Raw genomic sequence first — 7449 nt, 5'->3', positions numbered from 1 at the left:
CTCCGTCTGCTGTCTTCTTTTTGACTATTGGGTTATGTAATACATCACTAGCATGTACATACAGATACAACATAATGCTAGATTATGTATTACTTGAGTCCTATAGATTCTATGTTATAGATTCTCCCTATAGATTCTATGTTAGAATAGGTGGGGGGGGGGGGGGTCACGTCTGATTTGTAAAGATTTTATTAGCAAATTATGGTGGAAATAAGTATTTGGTCAATAACAAAAGTTCATCTCAATACTTTTTTTTTTTTTTTTTTTAATACCCTTTACCCGTTTTCTCTAAGTCTTTTCACATATGGTTGCTGGTATTTTGGCCCATTCCTCCATGCAGATCTCTAGAGCAGTGATGTTTTGGGGCTGTCACTGGGCAACACAGACTTTCAACTCCCTCCAAATATTTCATGCTGAAATGTGTGTTTGAGATCATTGTCATGCTGAAAACCCCAGCCACGTTTCTTCTTCTTCCCTTGCTGATGGAGGTTTTCACTCAAGATCTCACGATACATGGCCCCATTCATTCTTTCCTTTACACGGATCAGTCGTCCTGGTCCCTTTGCAGAAAAAAAAGCCCCAAAGCATGTTTCCACCCCCCGTGCTTCACAGTAGGTATGGTGTTCTTTGGATGCAACTCAGCATTGTTTCTCCTCCAAACATGACAAGATGAGTTTTTACCAAAAAGTTCTATTTTGGTTTCATCTGACATATGACATTCTCCCAATCCTCTTTTGGATCATCCAAATGCTGTCTAGCAAACTTCAGACGGGCCTGGACATGTACTGGCTCGAGGGAGATCATCAGTGGTCTTGTATGTCTTCCAATTTCTAGTAATTTCTTCACACAAACCTGCTTACCTATTCCAGATTCAGTCTTCCCAGCCTGGTGCAGATCTACAATTTTGTTTCTGGTGTCCTTTGACAGCTCTTTGGTCTTGGCCATAGTGGAGTTTGGAGTGTGACTGTTTGAGGTTCTGGACAGGTGTATTTTATACTGATGAGTTCAGACAGGTGCCATTAATAAAGATAACGAGGGGAGGACAGAGGAGCCTCTTAAAGAAGAAGTTCCAGCTCTGTGATAGCCAGAAATCTCGCTTGTTTGTAGGTGACCAAATACTTATTTTCCACCATAATTTGCTAATAAATTCTTACAAAATCAGACTATGTGATTTCCTGGATTTGTTTTCTCTCATTTTGTCTCTCATAGGTGAGGTATACCTATGATGACAATTACAGGTCTCTGTCATCTTTTTAAGTGGGAGAACTCGCACCATTGGTGGCTGACTAAATACTTTTTTCCCCCGCTGCCCCCCCCCCCCCCAAATCATACAAAAATATTGTATACAAACTGAATAAAAGAAAAGAGAATATAATAAAATAACGCTGTTTTTTATTAGTATAATTGCTATACATACTGTAGCATTCATGTGTTGGAGGTGTACCTTAAGGGGTTTGGCCAAGTGAGTGACATTAGGGTGCTAGTCGGGTTGCCCAGTTTGTCTGCATGTGAGTGTTTGGGTGTCAGTTGTGGCTGACAGCAGCTCCTTGTGAGTGTTCTCATTTTGTATGTGTGCGTTTGAAAACTGCTGAAAGTGCATCGGAGTCAGACTGGTTGCCCACGTTAGGGTACTACAGTATCGTAATTTCTCATTCCCACCCCCACTTCACTTCAATGAAACTCGCTTGGAACTCAAATTGTGGCTCTCAACACACAGCATAATTTCGACCAAGTGACAGCTCCAAGAACTCGTAACTTAGGGCACTCGGAGATCAAGATACCAATGCATTTTTTTCGAGGTTAAGTTCACAATAGAGGCGACTTTAAACAGGATACTTTCAGTTTCTGAGTACTACAACGCATCAAACATCTAAATATTATATTTACTGTATATGGTCAGATTTATAGTGGTTTTACATAGGAACAGGTTGTAACCACCTATCTAGACAATTAGATTTTGTTGTTTTTACTTCCACTTTCTCTTACACAGAGGTGGGTCGTAAAGAGCTACATTTACTTCGTTTTATTTACTCAAGTAACATTTTCGATAAACTGTACTTGTCAGAGTACTTTCAATGCACTGTAGTTTTTACTTTTACTTGAGTATTTATGTGAAGAAGGGTCGATACTTTTACTCCTTTACAATGATCGACATCCCTTTCTCTACTTTTATTTATCCATTCATGTGTGTTCGCATAGGGTGCCCGTTGCGCCAATCGAACGGATCAGTCGTGTCATTTGACTTCACCAATTAGACTACACCAGGCAGTCACATGACTGCGCACGTAGCCTTCGCGAGCCAATCAAAATGACTCATTTTGGGGGGAAAAGCAGTTGCACGAGTGTGTTTATAGACCCAAAAAAAACAGCTTTGTCATGCAGCTCTTCAATTGTGACAGCCCAAACTTGGATATTTCAGCCCACTTCTAACTTGAGAAAACACCTTGCGTTAAGTTGCAGATGTTTCTACTGTTGTTTTGGCAGTGGATATGGCAAAATTAGCACTATCCCTATGGTGTCGCACACACAATCACAAAGTCTCGTCAGCAAACGGCTTCTTCATGAAGTAATTTAAGTGAATAAAGCAAATCATGTTTCTGTAGGGCCCAATGCATGTGTTGTTGGTTTTTTTTATATATATTTTTTTATTATTTGATGTTCATGCTCTGATTTTTTTTTTAATAATAAATAAGAAGTTACTCACAAATTATTCTTGAGTAGTTTTTCTTTCATTGGGTACTTTCTTACTCAAGTAAATATTTGGATGACTACATTTTACTTTTACTTGAGTCATATTCTAAAGTATATATGTCAAAATCAGGCCCTGTGGCCAAATTTGGCCCACGATGTAATTATATTTGGTCCGCAAGACCATATCAAATGTGTATTAGAGCTGGCCCGCCAGTATATAGCACATGCGCCACTAATATTACAAATCCCAGAATGCTTTGCTAGTGTGTTGGCCCATCAGTCTAGACCGGCGAGCGCCCCTTCCCTTTCTGTTGCAGTCGTTAGCAACTATGCTACCAGTCTCCTTGAGCAAATTTACACTTCCCCTTCCCAAAAATGGCCCAACAAAAGATGGAAAACTATTAACTTCCAAGACAGGTGGAAGGCAGATTGTCTGTTCACTAAGGTAAAAGACAGACCTGTTTGTCAGTGTGCGGAGCAACGTGGCTGGAGCAAAGAATCTCACATAATTTAATTGGTTTTTTTAATGCCCTTTATCAACTCCGAGGCAGGGACTGTTAATACTTTGAAGTTTGGATTTTTATTGAAGGACATTCTTATTTTTTGGGGTTGTTTTGTTGTTGGCCTTTGAAAAAAGATTTGCATAAAAAAGAGAGGTAGTTGGAGATAGATAAATAGAAGATGGAGAGACAGAAGAATTCATGTTATCTATTTAAATACAAAACAACAAACAAATACCAGTTATCTTTTATGGAAAATTTGATTTCTCAAAATTTAAGTTTGTTGTCATATGATAAACTTTAACGCTACATTTCTGCAGAGAAGGGAAATATGCACATCGCAGTGATTTTTCATTAAATATTGAGTTTGGCCTGCGACGTTGTCCCAATTTTTAATAGAATATAATAGACTTTAAGAGACTATAATCAAAATATTACAGAGATTTTTTTTTAATAATATGAAAATAAAGTCTTTTTACTAAGATTATGGGAATAAAACCATTCATTTACTGAGTGAATGTCAAAATGCCCACACAAACAGCAGCTGCACACATGAATTGGGTAATATCATTAAATATTTCTGGGGAAAGAATAAAGAGAAAATGTCATATACATAGGCAGCAAAGTTGCCTAGTGGTTAGCATGTCCGTCTCACAGTTTGAGGTTCTGGAATTGAATCTCTGATTAGTCACAAGGCACAGGAAAACCATTCATTCTGTCACTCACTGGGAACTGAACCCACACTGCCTTAAACGCAAGTCAGGCGAGTGAACCACTTCACCGTCAGTGACCTACAGTGTATGTTCAAACATAAACCTCACTAAACAATCGCCACTCTGTATTAAATATTTTTAAAATGGAAAGAAAAAAGGAGGGCGGCACGGTGGACGACTGGTTAGCACATCTGCCTTACAGTTCTGAGGTCCCTGGTTCAAATACGGCCTCCCTTGTGTGCAGTTTTGCATGTTCTCCCAGGGCCGGGTTTTCTCTGAGTACTCCAGTTTACATGCATGGTAGGTTAAGTGAAACCTCTAAATTGTCCGTAGGTGTGAATGTGAGAGTAAATGGTTGTTCGCCTGTTTGTGCCCTGCGACTGGCTGGCAACCAGTTCAGGGTGTACCCCGCCTCTCGCCCGCAGTCAGCAGGGATAGGCTCCAGCATACCCGCGACCCTAGTGAGGATAAGCGGTATGAAAAATGGATGGATGGAAAGAAAAAGGTGAACATGCTTTTTTTTTTTTTTTTATTATTGTTTTTTTTTTTACCTCAGTGCCATCTGTGAGCTCTTTACAAATATCTGCAAAACTACCTTTGACTTGTACACAAAACCCAGCGAAACGGAATGTTGTCGCAACTGTCGGGCATTGCAAAATTCCCAACTTCATCCTCCCCCATTGTACAAGTCAAGTCACAGATACTCAGCTGACTCACCAACTGTTCCCAACCTCTTCTGGCAATAACATCAGCATGGGTGTTCCAAGGAGTGACAAATCACAGTCTTCTATCTGGCAGGACCAGTCTGGGTTTGGCCAACACAAAACAGCAGCATGTCTGGTTTGTGCTAACTAAGGAGGTTTCGCTGAAATGCATCATTGCAGCTTCATGGAAACGGTTTGGAGAAGATGGGCCATAAAGGCCTGCTGGGATGAGTTGGGTGTGGAAGAACAAGCAAGCCAATCAAACACCTTTGGGATGAACAATAACGGATATTGTAGCATAGGCGGTGGACCCTCTCCTCAGGTCCAATATTTGTGACTTCTGATGTCATTAATAGACAAAAGTTCCCACAGACACACTCCAACATCTTGTAGAAAGTCTTCCCAGTGGACTGGAATCAGACTAAACCTTTCCTGTTTCAGTTGAATTAGTATTTCCAAAATTGTTTCTATTTGCTAAATGCCAGAATAATGAAAAGAGGGATTTTTTTTGGGATGGGGGTCATTTTTCATTACTTTAGATAAAGTCAGAGGTTTACATACAGTGAGATTACTATGCCTTTAAATAAATTTGGGGGAGGGGGGGGGGGTGGTACCCCAGATAATGATGTAATTTCTTTGAAAGCTTCTGATATGTTTATTGACAACTTTTGAGTTAATTAGAGATACCTGTGGATGTATTTGAAATAGGCACACCTGAAACACACTCCTTCTTTGTGGGACATCATGGAAAAGTCAAAAGAAATTAGACAAGATATCAGGAAGAGAATTGTGGACTTGCACAAGTCTGGTTTATCCTAGGGTGCCATTTCCTGATGCCTGAAGGCTTTCATATGTTCAAACAATTATATGCGAGTATAAACACCATAGGAATATCCAACTATCATACCGCTGAGGAAGGAGACGGGCTCTGTGTCCCAGAGATGAACGTGCTTTCCTCTGAAATGTGCAAATCAACCCAAAAACAAATGCTGGCTGAAGCACATAAGTGTGTGTTATTATCCACTGTGAAACGAATAGGCCTACTGTACCAACATGGACTGAAGGGCCACTCTGCCAAGAAGAAGATATTAATCGAAAAGAAACATTGAAAAGCCAGATTACAGTTTGCAAAAGCACTCAAGGACAAAGACCTTCATTTTTGGAGACATGTCCTGTGGTCTGATTAAACTTAAATTGAACTCTTTGGCCATAATGAGCATTTTACATCCATCCATTCTCAATACCGCTTATCCTGTTCAGGGTCGTGGGGTGCTGGAGCCTATCCCAGCTGACTCCGGGCGAAAGGCAGACTACACCCTGAAATGGTTGGTCAGTTGCAGGGCACATATAGACATGGACAACCATTCACACTTACATTCACAACTGAACCCATGCCGCCCGCACGAAAGTCAGGCAAATGTACCACTACACCACCAGTGATTCAGCATTTTACATTTGGAGGAAAAAGAGGGAAGCTTGCAAGCCTGAGAACACCATCCCAACTTTGAAATATGGGGGCGACAGCATCATGTTGTGGGGTTGTTTGCTACAGGACGGACTGGTGCATCATGAGGAAAGAACATTAGGTGGAAATACTGAAGCAACATCACAAGACATCAGCCAGGAAGTTAAAGTTTGGGTGCAAACGGGTCTTCCAGATGGACAATGACCCGAAGCATACTGTCAAACTGGTTACAAAGTGACTTAAGGACAAAGTCAGTGTTTTGGAGTGGCCATCGCAAATGCACAGCTCTGATCTCAATCCTTCAGAAAATGTATCGGCAGACCTGAAAAGGCGTGTACGAGCAAGGGAGCCAACAAAGTTGGCTCAGTTACACCAGTTCAGTCAGGAGGAATGGGCCAAAATTCCTGCCAAATATTCTGAGAAGCTTGTGGAAGAATATCCAAAACATTTGACCCAAGTCATACATATTCAATGTAATGGTACCAAGTACTAATGAAACAAACGTTTGTAAATGTCTGACTTTGAAGAAAATAATGAAAAAATGCCTAAAAAAAAAAATCCTTCTCTCATTTTTATGGCATTTAGCTAATAGAAATAATTTTGATAATCCTAATTAACCTAAAATAGGGGAAAAAATTCATATCAGACATGGAGGAAAAAACTATGTAAAGCATGTGTCTTTTTATAGTATATAGAAGTTCAACTGTACATCTGGAAATATCTGAATGACCATTAATGTTTAACACTACATTAATAACTGTACTTAAGTGATTTTTTTCAGGTATCTGTACTTGACTTGACTTAACGTGAACCAGCTAGCAATGATGAAACCGATTGGGAGAAGCAAGATATTCCCCGTCCATTATTCACGAGAATTGTTTGTTGTCCGCTACAAGAATTATTATGGTTTATACTATGTGTTGTGTTATGTGCCAGCCTAAAAACGATCGGCTTCTGACTTTCAAAAATTCTCCATCAAATCTGAAAAAAAAATATGAAACATGCAAGTAAGGTGTATTTTTTCACTAACTAATTTAACACTTGTTTATTTTTCAGTTTGCAAAGCTGTAGGAACCAGTGATTTTTTTCCCCCCTTCTTTTAGGTATGACAACTGTGTAACCCAATAAAAAAGGAAACTCTATGTTCTGTGCAGAGAAGTTATCAAAATGGGTATTGTATGTAATGAAATAGATTTTTTTAATTTAACCAATTAAAAAAGACTTACAAGTGGCAAAATAAAACAAAATGTCAGGTTAAAACTGAAAAGGTAAAAGCAAAGCTTATAAAATGTAGCCCTCCCACACTCCTTGTGTATGTACAGTATGTGAATATATATAGTCCCCTGCAAAAGTATTGGAATGGCAAGGTCAATTCC

This window comes from Phycodurus eques, chromosome 1 (assembly GCF_024500275.1).
Source record: "Phycodurus eques isolate BA_2022a chromosome 1, UOR_Pequ_1.1, whole genome shotgun sequence".
NCBI classification, from domain to species: domain Eukaryota; kingdom Metazoa; phylum Chordata; class Actinopteri; order Syngnathiformes; family Syngnathidae; genus Phycodurus; species Phycodurus eques.
This window is presented reverse-complemented; position numbering follows the sequence as displayed.